General features: G+C 42.0%; 1 protein-coding gene across 1 annotated transcript in view; it reads right to left on the bottom strand.

Annotated features, from left to right (window-relative positions):
- Window positions 1-17,647, bottom strand: part of LOC136864093 (uncharacterized protein C12orf56) — a 405,652-nt gene that overhangs the window by 302,438 nt on the left and 85,567 nt on the right. The gene's annotated exons all lie outside the window — the stretch shown is intronic.

Genomic DNA, 17,647 nt, shown 5'->3' with positions numbered 1-17,647 from the left:
TCTTAGCTTTCTAGACCGGGGCCGCTATCTCATCGTCAGATAGCCCGTCAATTCTAATCACGTACGCTAAGTAGACCTCGAACCAACCCACAAGTCCAGGTAAAAATCCTTAACCTAGCCAGGAATCGAACCCGGGGCCTCCGGGTAAGAGGCAGGCACACTACAGGTTATATATACGAGTATAGCCTATATAGTTTAAATGTTAAGCTCGAAAGAAACCAAGTGTTAACTTGTTGCGACTTTAAAGATAGAAGAGACTAACATTTTATCAGTAGAGCTTAAATGTACATTTTCTAAGAGTAATAAGAGACACACAGTTAATAACCCCTCGTAGTTCACTTAATAGTTTGTATTGTCGAGGGCTGATGTAATTTCAGGCCGGGTCATGGATTTTATTAGATACAAGGCTCCTCGGTTGTATCATTAGCATACTAACCTTAAGTTTACAAGGCGTTGGGTTCGATCCCCGACGGGTTGTGATTTTAACTGCGTATGATTATGTTTTGTGACTTGAGAACTAAGTGTTTCCGTCGTAATAAACTTCTCTTCATCTACATCAACAAGGGCTTAGATTTAATTTTCGGCTGGGTCATAAATATAACTGTGCATGATTACGTTTTCTGGCTTGCGAACTATGCTTTTCGTCGTGTTAATCCAAATATATTGAGAAAAAGGTTAAGGAGGAGAAGAAGAAAGAGAAATAACAGGTCCTGTACGCTACATTCCGTGTTTGACACAATTGTAATGCATGAGGTCTTAAGTTACAAGTTGTCAGCCTATGAGACAGCCCTCTAGTTAAGTCTAAACGAATAAAGTATAGCAGCTATCTTGCATAGTAGCCTTGTTCCGAATGTTAAGCTAATAAGAACTAATAGCTTATGAGTTACAAGTTGTAAACCCTGTAGTAGCTCTGCAGAGTTAGACTTATGCCAGACTCAGCTATAGACCCCTTTGTGCCAACAGATGCAGAGTTGTATTCAAAGAGTCGAAGTGTGTGCGGGTCAGATATTTCATTCATGTCAATTGTAACGGCATGCATCTCTGCGACAGCTGAGTTGCTTACATAGCGTAACCGGCTACACTGTCAGCAGATTACTGAAGCCTCGTGGTTGTGAGTAGAAGATTGTTCTCGAGTCACTAAACCTTCGATTCCCTATTCAAAAATGTTAAACAACTATAATTAATGCCAGACTCAGCTTGAGGTCCTCTTGTCGCTTATACCACGCTCGGAAGTTAAAAGCCCTCGAGCACCCCTTTTTTAGTCGTTTCTTACAGCAGTATTCCATCACCCTCCTACATCACTCCACCGAGAGTTGCAAGTTAGGAGGGCATCCGGTTAGGAGGATAGAACCTCGAATTAGGGTAATTCCAGGCTGGGTCATGGATTTTATTAGATACAAGGCAAAAAGCCCTAGCACAGCCTCCACCGGGTTAGTGCCATAAGAGCCCATGTATACGCATGCTTCTACTTACTTTATCTATCCTATCCGACCTTCCTCGGTTAACTCTTGTTCTTTTCCGACCCTTACGCTATTAGGTTTACGAAGGCTAAGGAATCTTTAATTTTCACGCCTTTCGTAGCCTTTGTCTTTCTTTGGCTGATACCTTGCGCGGTCGCTCATCTCCCCTGGACCTAAGGTTGCTTTTCAGCCTTACGTCTCAATGAATGAAGCATGTTATGTATTAAGGCTTACACCATCGCCTAGGAGGTTAACGCGTGGTCAGCGCAACGTCAGGCCTGCAGGGGTATCGAACGTCAAGTGTAAGTAAGGATTTTATTCTGTATTCGGGAATTCTGATAATACGCGAAATGCTGCAGAGCTATATGCCGGCACCACATTAATTTTACGTATTACATTGGGTATTCAGTACAAGGATAGGTAAGGTCTTCCTGCGTGATTGTACCTAAGATGCAAACTTGTAGGGAAAAAAACACTTTGTATTCTATGTGTTAGCAAATACATCGAAAGCTAGTCAACTTGCACGTGCAGTTATTTCTTCTATGTTATGCTAGGCTCTCCGTTTTTAGAACTTCGAAGATGCTCCCCAATATTACGCTGTCTGTAAATAAAGCATTTGTATTACACCTCACACCATATCCCTAGTCCTTCCACCAATCTCAGCATCAAAGTCCCTGGATCATGTCTTATCTCGTCTAGTTGGGTTGAGCGTAAGATCGAATCTCAAATTTGAGACTGTAACGCCCTTGTAAAGTTAAGCCTGGCGTCATATGCATAGGTTAATCTAGCACTCTTAACCATAATCAGGAAGCAGCTAAGTCTTAAGAATTTAACGATAGGCCATGTAAGGCGAGGTACTGGTATCCCCCGACCCAGAGTCTGTAGCTCTTGAATACTGTCATTAAGGCGGTAGAGGTGAGATCCCTCGCTGAAAGAAAGAAAGAAAGAAGAAAACTAGAGAATGCGTCTGTAAGGCTCTGTATATGTCTAATTACCTCTGTGTCCTAGCACAGCTCTCTCCTGAGTTAGCCCATCCCTGTTAGTTACCCTTACGACTAGAAGTATACCATTAATAAAAATCTACCCCTCCACCCTACCTCATAAAACAATTCAGATCTAAGTAGAGTAACGTTATCTTGGTAGCAAGAGCTGTAGTTCCGTCATCGCGAACAAGCTATGACCTGTAGCTGAAGACTCCGCGTTCTCTCTCAAGTCAAGTGTCTCGCATCATAACATATTGTCAACATTTTTTAGTACTACACCAGGTAGGGGAAAATACAGCTTAGCTCGCAAAGTCATTCTTTTTCTGCTGAGATGAACATGTCTCCACATTTACTGTAGTCAGTACACATCGTACACATATTTCAATCAGGGTGAGGATATTTGAATTGCACTTAAGCTCTTTAGTTTTGAGTTTATGTCAACTCCACGTTCGAATCCTTAGGAGTAGCATTTACTCTGCTCCTCTAGGGCTGAAGTACTCCCTACAAGAGTTGGCCAAGCAGGTTGGATAGACGATAGCTTAGCACACAACATGCCTACACCCAGCTAAAAAACCCGAGTTCGCTAATGCAGGCACAACATCACAGGTTGCTCGGCTCCTACCTAAGGCAAGGGTGCCCCTGGAGGAGCTTTACTCTGCTAGAACCTTACCACATCAGAATGAAGTGTCCTACAAGAGTTGGCCAAGGAGGTTAAACAGACGACAGCTTAGCACACATCATAGCTAGACTCAGGTAAAAAACCTAATTCGCCATTGCAGACACAACAACAGCACAGGTTGCTCGGTGCCCCTGGATGAGCTTTACTCTGATCAACCCCCGCCCCCTCGGAATAAAGTGACCTACAGGAGTTGGCCAAGGGAGGTTATACACAACAGCTTAGCATACATCATACCTAGGCTCAGCTAATGACCCCTAGTTCGCTAACACTTGCTCTTCCAAGTCAGGTATCCCTTTTAGTAGCCTCTTTCGACAGTATTCCATAAGATAACGACATCCTATTTTCTGAAGGTGTCCGAGGACGTAGCGCGTAGCTAGAGGTAGATTGCGCGTGGCGGCCATCTTGCGCGGTAGCCCTAGAGGTAGATTGCGCGTGGCGGCCATCTTGCGCGGTAGCCCTAGAGGTAGATTGCGCGCGGCGGCAATCTTGCGCATTAGCCCCTGGCCCAGAGTCCCCTTTTTATCACTACTAACTTCTTCTTCTTCTTCTTCTTCTTCTTCTTCTTCTTCTTGCAGGTTTACCACACTTATTTGTAGTCGGCACTGGATCCAAAGTTTTCTCAGTTTTATGGATGGATGGATGGATGGATGGATGGATGGATGGATGGATGGACGGACGGACGGACGGACGGACGGACGGACGGACGGACGGACGGACGGATTCACTATTGCGTGTTTCTGTGACGAACCAAAAATCGAACACAGGCCTCCCGCGAGCTATACCCCGTATCCCACGATGCTCTTCCTATTATTCTCCTTGAGACTGATCACGCCTCTCAGCCACACATGGATGTGCAGTACATCAGAACAATGTCCGTTTTGTTCATTGCACTGGGCTAATGAACCTTAAATGCATTGAACTGTAGGAGTATGTAAATACGTCATGAAAATGTACATTGCTACAGTACAATAAGGTTCATTTTCTTTTACGAAATGACATGGGAAAATGAATGCAACGAACATTGTGCTGATGGACTGCATAGCCATGTGTGGCTGGGAGGCATGACCAGTCTTAATGAAAATAATAATAATTTCGTGGGGCTATTTCAAGCCGGGTGCAGCCCTTGTAAGGCAGACCCTCCGAAGAGGGTGGGCGGCATCTGCCATGTGTAGGTAACTGAGTGTTACTGTGGCGGAGGATAATGTTATGTGCGGTGTGTGAGTTGCAGGGATGTTGGGGACAGCACAAAAACCCAGCCCCCGAGCAATTGGAATTAACCAATCAAGGTTAAAATCCCCGACCCTGCCGAGAATCGTACCCGGGACCCTCTGAACCGAAGGCCAGTACACTGACCATTCAGACAACGAGTCGGACAGTGAAAATAATGACCGGACTGAGTGGCTCAGACGGTTGAGGCGCTGGCTTTCTGACCCCAGCTTGGCAGGTTCAAACTTTGCTCAATCCGGTGGTACTTGAAGTTGCTCAGATACGTCAGCCTCGAGTCGGTAGACTTGCTGGCACGTAGACCTCCTGCGGGACTAAATTCCGGCACCTTGGCGTCTCCGAAAACCGTAAAAGTAGTTAGTGGGACGTAGAGCAAATACAATTATTATTATTATTATTATTATTATTATTATTATTATTACTATTATTATGTAAATAATGGATTTTTTTGCTATTTGCTTTACGTCGCACCGACACAGATATGTTTTATGGCGACGATGGGATAGGAAAGGCCTAGGAATGGGAAGGAAGCGGACGTGGCCTTAATTAAGGTGCGCTGATTGCATCGCGCGCTACAACACACGTCGCATTTTCGACTTTATTGGTTAAGCTACAATGGGCGCATAAGATTAATGTTATCAAATTTCGAAATCCACGCGAGTGAAGCTGCGGATAACTGCTAGTATTGTAAATTACAAGTACGTCTCACCGACAGACAAATCTTATGGCGACGATGGGATAGGAAAGGGCTAGGAGTGTGAATAAAGCTACCGTGGCCTTAATTACGGTACAGACCCAGCATTTGTCTTGTGTGAAAATGGGATCCACGGAAAACCATCTACAGAGCTGTTGACAGAGGAGTTCGAACCCACTAACTCCCGAATGCAAGCTGAAAGCTACGCGACCCTAACCGCACGGCCAACTCGCTCGGCAAACTTATATGACAGTACTCCGAATTACAGGTAAACAAATCCTTTCCAGTAGAGGCATTACTGCTTCACAGATTGCCAGACGGAAGTCACACTTACAAATTACATGATAATATATTTTAACAAGTTGATTTACGTCGCACCGACGCAGATAGGTCTTATGGCGACGATGGGGTAGGTAAGGGCTAGGAGTGTGAAATATAGTAGGTTCGAACCCCACTGTCGGCAGCCCTGAAAATGATTTTCCGTGGTTTCCCATTTTCACAGCAGGCAAATGCTGGGCTGTACCTTAATTAAGGCCACGGCCGCTTCCTTGCCATTCCTAGCTCTTCCCTGTCCCGTCGTCGCCATAAGACCTATCTGTGTCGGCGCGACGTAAAGCAACTAGCAAAAAAAAAAAAAAAAGTACAGCCCCAGCGTTTAACTGGTGTAGAAAGAATTATAACTTTGTAGCGTTTTATCAGTTTTATCAAGGTTACTGTATACATGTGACATCAATAACCTTGCAATAATTCCATGTGTGTCAGACTTGATGGGAACGGAAGAGAAGACAATGAAGAAATTAATAGACGTAATATACTGTAGTTTTAAATACGTCACCGTGTCATTCAAAATACAGCGCTATTCTCTGTATTAGTTTACTGTTCGATACGATACTAGCCTCCTCTGCGAACCATGTGACCTTGCCGCGGTGGGGAGGCTTGCGTGTCGCAATAATGCAGATAGCCGAGCCGCAGGCGCAACCATATCGGAGGGGTATCTGTTGAGAGACCAGACTAACGAATGGTTCATCGAAAGGGGGGTAGCAGCCTTTCGGTAGTTGCAGGGGCGGCAGTCTAGATGATTGACTGATACGGCCTTGTAATAATACTCAACATGGCTTAGCTGTGTTGATACTGCTACACGGCTGAAAGCAACGGGAAACTACAGCCGTAACTACCTAACTACCTCCCGAGGACATGCAGCTCTCTCTGTATGAATGATGTACTGATGATGGCTTCCTCCCGGGTAAAATATTCCGGAGGTAAACTAGTCCCCCATTCGGATCTCCGGGTGCGGACTACACGAGAGGGGGCGATCATCAGGAAGATGGATACTGACATTCTGCTAGTCGGAGCGTGGAATGTTAGAAGTTTGAATCGTTGTGGTAGGTTAGAGAATCTGAAAAGGGAGATGGATAGACTAAAGTTAGATGTAGTTGGTATAAGTGAAGTACGTTGGCAGGAAGAACAAGATTTTTGGTCAGGCGACTACCGAATTATCAACACGAAATCAAACAGGGGAAATGCAGGAGTTGGTTTAATAATGAATAAGAAAATAGGGCAGCGGATAAGCTACTACGACCAGCATAGTGAAAGAATTATTGTTGTCAAGATAGACACCAAACCAATGCCCACCACAATAGTGCAGGTCTATATGCCTACTAGTTCAGCGGATGATGAAGAAATCGAAAGAATATATGAGGAGATAGAAGATTTAATTCAATATGTAAAAGGTGACGAGAATCTAATTGTGATGGGAGACTGGAATGCAGTGGTAGGCCAAGGAAGAGAAGGTAGTACAGTAGGAGAATTCGGATTGGGACAAAGGAACGAAAGAGGAAGTCGGCTGGTTGAATTCTGCACTGATCATAATTTAGTCCTTGCCAATACTTGGTTCAAACACCACAAACGACGGCTGTATACGTGGACGAGACCTGGAGACACTGGAAGGTATCAAATAGACTTCATTATGATTAGGCAGAGATTCAGAAACCAGGTGTTGGATTGCATAACTTTCCCAGGAGCAGACGTGGACTCTGACCACAACTTGTTGGTCATGAAATGCCTTCTGAAGTTGAAGAAATTGAAGAAAGGAAAGAATGCAAAAAGATGGGATCTAGACAAGTTGAAAGAAAAGAGTGTGAGAGATTGTTTCAAGGAACATGTTGCACAAGGACTAAATGAAGAGGCTGAAGGAAACACAATAGAGGAAGAGTGGAGAGTCATGAAAAATGAAGTCAGTAGGGCGGCTGAAGAAATGTTAGGAAGGAAGAAAAAATCAACTAAGAATCAGTGGATAACTCAGGAGATACTAGACCTGATTGATGAACGACGAAAATACAAGAATGCTAGAAATGAAGAGGGCAGAAAAGAATACAGGCGATTAAAGAATCAAGTGGATAGAAAGTGCAAGGTAGCTAAGGAAGAATGGCTGAAGGAGAAGTGCAAGGATGTCGAAGACTGTATGGTCTTGGGAAAGGTAGATGCTGCATACAGGAAAATTAAGGAAATCTTTGGAGAAAGGAAATCTAGGTGCATGAATATTAAGAGCTCAGATGGAAAGCCACTTCTAAGGAAAGAAGACAAAGCAGAAAGATGGCAGGAGCATATCCAACAGTTGTATCAAGGTAACGATGTAGATAATTTGGTTCTGGAACATGAAGAGGCTGTTGATGCTGATGAAATGGGAGACCCAGTTTTGAGGTCAGAGTTTGACAGAGCTGTGAGTGACCTAAATAGGAACAAGGCACCTGTAATTGATGATATTCCCTCTGAACTACTGACTGCCTTAGGAGAAACCAGCATGGTAAGGTTATTTCATTTAGTGTGCAGGATGTATGAGACAGGAGAAGTCCCATCCGATTTTCGGCAGAATGTTGTTATACCTATTCCAATGAAAGCCGGTGCTGACAGGTGTGAAAACTACCGCACCATTAGTTTAGTATCTCATACCTGCAAAATTTTAACACATATTATTTACAGAAGAATGGAAAAACAAGTTGAAGCTGAGTTGGGAGAAGATCAATTTGGCTTCAGGAGAAATGTAGGAACACGTGAAGCAATCCTGACTTTACGTCTGATCTTAGAGGATCGAATCAAGAAGGACAAGCCCACGTACATGGCATTCGTAGATCTAGAAAAGGCATTCGATAATGTTGATTGGAACAAGCTATTTATGATTCTGAGGATGATAGGGATCAGATACCGAGAACGAAGAATTATATACAACCTGTATAAAAATCAGTCTGCAGTGATAAGAATTGAGGGCTTTGAAAAAGAAGCAGCAATCCAGAAAGGAGTGAGGCAAGGCTGCAGTTTGTCCCCTCTCCTTTTCAATGTTTACATAGAACAGGCAGTAAAGGAAATCAAAGAGAAATTTGGAAAGGGAATCACAGTCCAAGGAGAGGAAATCAAAACCTTGAGATTTGCCGATGATATTGTTATTTTATCTGAGACTGCAGAAGATCTCGAGAAGTTGCTGAATGGTATGGATGAAGTCTTGGGTAAGGAGTACAAGATGAAAATAAATAAATCCAAAACAAAAGTAATGGAGTGCAGTCGAACGAAGGCAGGTGATGTAGTGGGACCTTTCCCACCATCCCCCATAGCTCATGGTACCATGTGCCAACAAAGAGGTGACCCTGTCGGGTCATGAACACATGGCACCACGCTCCACGGAAGGCGATGGTCAAGGGACCTTTTTCGGCCTGTGACGATTCCCTCTCATTGGGATTGAATAAGTAATCCACTCACATGAGAAGTCAACGCCCTGCGGCCTAGCAAGGTCACTGCTAACTCTCCCGTTCCTAAGATCTGAACCCCGGCTACTCAGAGTCGCAGACCGTCCGCGGCGATAAAAATAAACTATCTTACAACTAACTTAAAGGCATAACATGAACGGAAGAGGTTCTGGATGCTAATTATCGGCAAAAATTAGGCACGAATAAATTTTCTGATTATTTAATTCACTCCCGTTGAACATATTTACAATCTATAACCTTGAACTTCAACGTTAAATTACATCATAGAATTTTAATACCAACCACGGACAACCTTGTCCGGGCTGCCACCCAAGTGAAGTTTTTATCCCCATCATTATAAGATTCATAATGTGGTCTATTGACATACACTGTTGAAATTTATAACACAAAAAACAATCACCTATTCGGATTAAGCACATGGGTGTTCACATTTAACTTCAAACAACTCGGAGAAATTTGAGTTGCGTTTATTACGCTCTTGGTTGATCAACTTGGTTTCGAGTTTGCGGACACGATTATTTTACCTGCTGAGTACGGTAAACACTATTATAATGAACCAAACTTTTTACAAAATTTTATAAGGAAACTATGATGTTACGGATATAAATATTCCCGGGATTAATTCCCAAATTACATATTTAAAACACAGCAAGTTACACTAATTTACTCTAAGATTAGAGTGGCCACCTACATCGAACATAACACGAGAAATATAATATTTAAAGACATTTAAAAAAAAAATCATAAAATGATAAACGACTTCACGGCGTCGCAACCTCTCGCAAAAACATGAAATGCACATAATTCTTGTTACTGCTAATCACCTCATTTGAGGCCTAACTATACACATTCTAGGGCCTGAACCCTCCACTCAAACGAACTACCAAAGGATTTTTCACGAAGCCTCAATTAAACAAATCAATTAGCATCAAAACAACATCCTATTTACACTATTATCACACCTGGAAGAGAAAACACAAATATAACATTTTCCATACATGGTAACTGCATCTGGATTACCATTAGCCGTCGTTTGTGTGACTGACTCCCTTTTGTCATGTCCGAGGTACGAACGGGAGACCAACAGGTCTCTCGAGTCGGGGAACCTGAAAAATCAAGACCCTATCTATCGCTTCTCCATGTGTATGAACTAAGTGTTACTGCATTCATTCTTTCTTAGCCGTATTAGATTGTGGTAATCGATTAACAAAAAAAAAAAAACCTTTACTAGCAGAGCGAAAAGGGATTGAGGAAATACACTTCCTTGAGACGGACGGCCATACATTTGCCTTTTCAGCAGTTCTGGTTTGACCCGTCAAGCGAGCTCGACCCTCCCGGGGATGGCTGCCATAAATTCCCTTGTCAACCGCCCTCATGCCGGCCACATACTTCTTTCTTTAAAAACCCAACATTAGTGCGTTTACAAAAGCCTATTCAGTGGGCCAATTTATTCACGCGAACAAAATAACACATACAAACAGGTGCATAGAATTATGCTCAAACCCGCTCAGGTATTCTTCATCAGACCAATCTCTCAACTTTTGGGCCGTTACATGATTTTACTCTCTCTCTCTCTCTCATAGGAGTCCGGAGTTCCATCCTCGTGCCTCCCATAGTAAAACTACCACAATCCACGGGCTAGCAAACTAGAGTTTAATAACCTCACAGAATTTACTAATAACAAATAGCCATAATACTCACAATAATGATAATAATAATAATAATAATAATAATAATAATAATAATAATAATAATAACAATACGGACTATGTACCTGACATGAAGTTATAATTCTTTAATAGATCGGCATAAGATTATCCGACCAAACTGATTAATTTAAATGAAATCAAATGGACTACCAAAAAGGTATTTAAGCAATCACACAAAAAAAATATTTTCTTTAACGGGGCACTAGCTATAGTTGGTAGGGTGGACATTTGTACCTCGGTGCCATGACTCTTCACACACATATTGGACAGCAACGCCTTACGTTATCATGCATAAAATCCAACTACTTTACATTAAAACGAGTACTTCATCTATCCAACTTTATCTGGTTCACAGGATATATGGCAATGATTCTTACGTCATCTTAACCTGTCTTCTTCCACATATCTCTCCCAGAATGAAGGCTCCTTTGTTACCTCAACGAAATTAATTAACCTTTTCCCCCCGTCTCCTCTGACAGTACTCATAAAACAAGGATATAATCATGCTCGTGCAATACAGACAACTAGATGGGAAATTCATACTCTATTCCTAATTTGTTTCCTTCCCAAACAACTTTAAAAGGTTAAACTAAAATAAAAAATACCGACCACTCTAATCTTCCTATAATTATTCAATTTAACATCATCCCATGCTATTCCTATATTCTGACATGATTTATCTACAGGGAATATCAATATCATAAGATCATAATTTTGTACTCAACATGTTGGTCCGTTGTCCATCGTCCGTCACTCGAGCCCCGAGGAGGGCTGCCTTGTAGGTCTTAACCCATCCTGCTGAAGTGGGAGATCGCTGGTTCAAGACGTTCCATGATGCTCCTGGAATAATCCATAGCGTTGGGGTTTGACCACTGAAATGACACTGTTTACACTTTTCTTTACAAAACTTCCTCCACTCGCGTTACAGGCAAATTTTTCCCTTTTATTGGTATGATTGCGATCTTTTGCGGAATGAAAGTTGCATATTTATTAATTTGATGCCGGACGCAGCTATACTACCTCAGTCCGACAAAGAAAGTACAGAAATCACGGTTCCGTCACTGCAATAGTTTATTAAACTGAATTAACGTGACATTGGGTTCCTATATTTATTTCAAAACCCTGTCTCGTACGTCTGTTTCTCTGTACTTCTACAATTACGCCGTCATTCAGCACGATAACTTGGTACTTGTTTTCTGTTTATATCATATTACACGGAATTTCGTGCTACCTTTTTTTTATATGTCTACCTTCACAAAATTCAAATTATTCCTCACACACCACGGACTCTCTTTACCACGGGAGATGAATTGAAGAATTGTTTTCTCCGTCCGAGATTCGGCACATCACGGCGTCACAGTTTCGCGATGCGAACATACGACGTAATTCACGTAATTTTGTGGCGCGTTGCGAACAATCTGTAATTCATACAGCACTATCGCTCCGTTAAGTTCTCTACCGACGATTCGTATGAGAAATTATACATATTTGCACTCCCGTTTATATCAACATTTCTATACAAAGAAAAGGCAAGCCCGACCACAAATCGGCCGTGTGGTCACCTCGTAGACTCCTCAAAGACTGGCCTCCACCCTCATATGTGCAGGCAAATATAAAGGCTCTCTAGGGTGGGGAATGCTTCGGAGACATCTTCCTCCTACACATTTTAGTTTTCCAGATCCACAAGGCTTACGAATCCCAGCGGTGCGGCAATTTGTGTGGCCAACTACTCCGAAATACACGCTGTTATGCGGAACTCGGGATGATCGGTGGATTTGTCGTAATTAATTCCAATACAATCGGGGTGGGGGTAGTATTCGCTAAGAGTATTTGGCGACCCTGTAGGCGTGGGGACGCCGAGGAAATTACGTAACCATTTGAAGATGCATATTCGTAGGTGAGATTATTCTACCTTGATTTTTTAATTTTTCCATTCATCCAATAATCCTCTTATTACTCTGCCGTATGTTTTCTGGTTAGTTTAGCCTTTATTGAGCAGAAAATACCCCTGAAATCGCCCCATCGCTTTGGCATCGCCGGACGTTGGCTTTTGTTTTCAATATGGAGTCAGCAAAATTGTATTCTTCTTCCCCTTTTTCCATGATACGCGCGCAGTTCGGGAGTTTTTCTAAGCCACCCCCTGGGAGATCTAGGCGCCTCTCTGTCGCGAAGTGTTATGCAATATGACGCTACTGCCAGCATCCAAACAAAGGAATCTACAAGCCTACTAATTCCTTAAATATATGATTCTGAATAATTATTCATGTGACTATACGGTCACATCTGCCCCTCCATTGGTTTCAAGAAATTTGGAACGGAGTTACGAATTTCTTGATTTTAAAATTTTGCTTTAAGGAACGTCTCCTCCGTGTGTACTTAATCTTTGAGTCTCTAAATTCAGCCAGGCATTTTCTCTTTCGAGAAGGAAACATATCCGTCCCAAGGCTTCACGCTTCTGATACAATCCTAGGCATTCTTCACAACACTGGTCATCTTGGTTCTCCTGCTCGACCGTTGACATCACGTGGACCATTGCATCCTCTTGAACGTCCTCTTCCTCGTCCAATGGATCCTCATCTTCTTCTCTCTCCAGATCCTCTTCCTCTTCTTCGGCGTTCTCATCCACCTGATTTGCGTCTATTCTGCCGCTTCCTGGAGATGGTATACTTTCAATGTAATTTTGTCCATTTCTCTTCTAAAACCATTTCGAGACCTACTCGTTCTTATGTACTATGGTCTTCGTTGGTCCCATGACCTCAAAGTCTATTAAATTTAATTATATACTATTTACAATGGAATGTATTGTACATTAGGTGTTAGACCATGACTCACTATTGGTCTTGCTTGTCCTCTCTTTTTCTTCGATAACAATATCAGTAAACTGGGGATTTAACAGACCATCCCTGGCTCGACTTCTACGAACACAAAGTTCAAAACTGCGTTTTTCTTCTTCCTCCTTCTGCTGGATTTGCCACAATGGTATCGACCTTCCCTATTGCGCGGTCTGTCGTTTAGTCTTGCATGCTGCACTGGTGGCTGCCTCATTTGACTTCCGGACAGACGCTTCTTTCTTCTTCGCCGTCTCATCTTCTTACTTGACCCTCGGTACGATTTAGCATGACGCCCTTTCAACGTAAATTGCAGACCCTTCTTCCTTTTCTTCCGTCGGCTAACATTTCTGTACAGAGTAGGTTGGTTTGCATGTGCTTTAAAGTCTGCCGTCCCTCGTCGGGTGAGCTGTTTAGCTGGACTTCCTTCACGCCCTAAATCAACTCTGTCGACCTTCAACTTCCCTTCCATTTCTGCTCCTCGGAGGCTGTTACCTTCATCTGTCATCGTTGCAGCATGAGTCGCTTCAGACATACTGGCGCGATTCTCCCCCTCGCTAGTTATCTGAGTAGGTAGGGTCGTCTTGTTTCGTCTTTCCATCTCAACTGCGGTCTCGACCTCTCTCACATTAGTCGTACTGCTTGGGTGCGTGTTTTCAATTTTCTGACCCGCTTGAAGTTCTGAGCCTGACATCCTGGCGGTTCTTCTCATCTCAGCTTGTTCTACCTGAACTTCCAAACCAGCCACTTTCGCTTTCATCTCTTCAACTATAATTTCATTATTAATCGTCTTTTCTTTTAGTATATCGACCGCGTTCTTTAATGTAACGACTTGCTCTCCTAGTTGCTCGGTAACCTTTTCACAACGTTCTCGATCGACTTTAAGTTGGTCAACTAGTTCGTTCTGACGTTCAGTCATTCGCTCGAACCGCTCCTCAAAGTCACCTAGCCGTTTATTGATCTCCTCTCTCCCTTCCTTGCATTCCTCCTGTACCTTATCTATCATTTCTTTAATGTTTCCCTGAATATCCTCACTCTTTTGATTCAGTTTTTCCGTAATACTTTCTCGAATGTCCTCACTAGTCTCATTTAGTTTCGCCTGCATGTCTTCGTTATTTTCACGCATCATTTCTTTCATACCCTGCATGTCTTTCTGAATGTCCTCGCTATTCTGATTAATTTTCGCCAAAATGCTTTCGCTATTAACGCGCATCATCTCCTGCATCCATTCTTTCATGTGTTCTAATTCCATTACGAACACAATTTTCATTAAATGAGCCCCCCTTTAGACTCGAACTTAGGACCTGGGTCAATTAACTCGAAACCAAGTTTTCTTCAAGGTTGTTTCCCCACTCAACTCCGAAAATTTCTACAATTTAATAGAATTAAGTCCAAAACGTAGCCACAAAAAAGGAAACGCTAACTCGAAGTTGCCTAACTTTTACACCCCTGTTGCACCGGGAGCATAATCAAAATTAAAGAATGTAGCCATAATACTTAACGATAAAATTTTGAATACATTAGCTATCCGAAATAAAATACCAACACAGGTGGTATATGCCAATAAATTAGGTCATCCTTCCAGCATTGAGGCAGATACACCTGATACAATGGGTAATATCGTCCCAAGACTTTCCGTCTGAAGCCTAATCTACTGCATCTTCAGAATCAGCTCAAAGGCCTGAGGTCACCTTGGCTACTCCACGGAGAATCTAACTCGTCACATGAATTAACACTCACTATTAGCAATGAGGCCTATTGCAAGTAGTACCTCCTGACTAATACCCATGAATATGGTTACCTGAAGGGTATCGATATTCGCTTTCCTCAGATTCGGGAAAATCATTCCATTGTTTCCCGGATTCAATAGAATCCTTTATTAATTTCTGGGTACGTCAATTGCTATGAATGACCGTCATGGTTATTGCCGTAGTAATAATAATGATAATAATAATAATAATAATAATAATAATAATAATAATAATGATAATAACCATGACATACGACAATCTTCGCCGTACACGTACAAATTAAATTTTACTGTCACTCGTCATTCATTTTCACCTATTGGTCCAATAATGTGCATCCAGTAATATGAACTAAATCAGTTCTTTATCATAATTGGTCATTCCTACAAATTTTAATTCTGGCATTACCATGCCATGCGCCCATTTTTCAGAAAAACCGAAAATGCCTACCGAAAAAACCGAAAAATCCTACTGGAAATGCCGAAAATGCCAACACGAAGGGCGCCATATGGGACCTTTTTCGGCCATCCCCCATAGCTCATGGTACCATGTGCCAACAAAGAGGTGACCCTGTCGGGTCATGAACACATGGCACCACGCTCCACGGAAGGCGATGGTCAAGGGACCTTTTTCGGCCTGTGACGATTCCCTCTCATTGGGATTGAATAAGTAATCCACTCACATGAGAAGTCAACGCCCTGCGGCCTAGCAAGGTCACTGCTAACTCTCCCGTTCCTAAGATCTGAACCCCGGCTACTCAGAGTCGCAGACCGTCCGCGGCGATAAAAATAAACTATCTTACAACTAACTTAAAGGCATAACATGAACGGAAGAGGTTCTGGATGCTAATTATCGGCAAAAATTAGGCACGAATAAATTTTCTGATTATTTAATTCACTCCCGTTGAACATATTTACAATCTATAACCTTGAACTTCAACGTTAAATTACATCATAGAATTTTAATACCAACCACGGACAACCTTGTCCGGGCTGCCACCCAAGTGAAGTTTGTATCCCCATCATTATAAGATTCATAATGTGGTCTATTGACATACACTGTTGAAATTTATAACACAAAAAACAATCACCTATTCGGATTAAGCACATGGGTGTTCACATTTAACTTCAAACAACTCGGAGAAATTTGAGTTGCGTTTATTACGCTCTTGGTTGATCAACTTGGTTTCGAGTTTGCGGACACGATTATTTTACCTGCTGAGTACGGTAAACACTATTATAATGAACCAAACTTTTTACAAAATTTTATAAGGAAACTATGATGTTACGGATATAAATATTCCCGGGATTAATTCCCAAATTACATATTTAAAACACAGCAAGTTACACTAATTTACTCTAAGATTAGAGTGGCCACCTACATCGAACATAACACGAGAAATATAATATTTAAAGACATTTAAAAAAAAAATCATAAAATGATAAACGACTTCACGGCGTCGCAACCTCTCGCAAAAACATGAAATGCACATAATTCTTGTTACTGCTAATCACCTCATTTGAGGCCTAACTATACACATTCTAGGGCCTGAACCCTCCACTCAAACGAACTACCAAAGGATTTTTCACGAAGCCTCAATTAAACAAATCAATTAGCATCAAAACAACATCCTATTTACACTATTATCACACCTGGAAGAGAAAACACAAATATAACATTTTCCATACATGGTAACTGCATCTGGATTACCATTAGCCGTCGTTTGTGTGACTGACTCCCTTTTGTCATGTCCGAGGTACGAACGGGAGACCAACAGGTCTCTCGAGTCGGGGAACCTGAAAAATCAAGACCCTATCTATCGCTTCTCCATGTGTATGAACTAAGTGTTACTGCATTCATTCTTTCTTAGCCGTATTAGATTGTGGTAATCGATTAACAAAAAAAAAAAAACCTTTACTAGCAGAGCGAAAAGGGATTGAGGAAATACACTTCCTTGAGACGGACGGCCATACATTTGCCTTTTCAGCAGTTCTGGTTTGACCCGTCAAGCGAGCTCGACCCTCCCGGGGATGGCTGCCATAAATTCCCTTGTCAACCGCCCTCATGCCGGCCACATACTTCTTTCTTTAAAAACCCAACATTAGTGCGTTTACAAAAGCCTATTCAGTGGGCCAATTTATTCACGCGAACAAAATAACACATACAAACAGGTGCATAGAATTATGCTCAAACCCGCTCAGGTATTCTTCATCAGACCAATCTCTCAACTTTTGGGCCGTTACATGATTTTACTCTCTCTCTCTCTCTCATAGGAGTCCGGAGTTCCATCCTCGTGCCTCCCATAGTAAAACTACCACAATCCACGGGCTAGCAAACTAGAGTTTAATAACCTCACAGAATTTACTAATAACAAATAGCCATAATACTCACAATAATGATAATAATAATAATAATAATAATAATAATAATAATAATAATAATAATAATAATAACAATACGGACTATGTACCTGACATGAAGTTATAATTCTTTAATAGATCGGCATAAGATTATCCGACCAAACTGATTAATTTAAATGAAATCAAATGGACTACCAAAAAGGT

The sequence above is a fragment of the Anabrus simplex genome, chromosome 2 (genome assembly GCF_040414725.1).
Source record: "Anabrus simplex isolate iqAnaSimp1 chromosome 2, ASM4041472v1, whole genome shotgun sequence".
Taxonomy (NCBI): domain Eukaryota; kingdom Metazoa; phylum Arthropoda; class Insecta; order Orthoptera; family Tettigoniidae; genus Anabrus; species Anabrus simplex.
The sequence above is the reverse complement of the archived record's forward strand: the minus strand, read 5'-3'. Positions and strand labels throughout refer to the sequence as shown.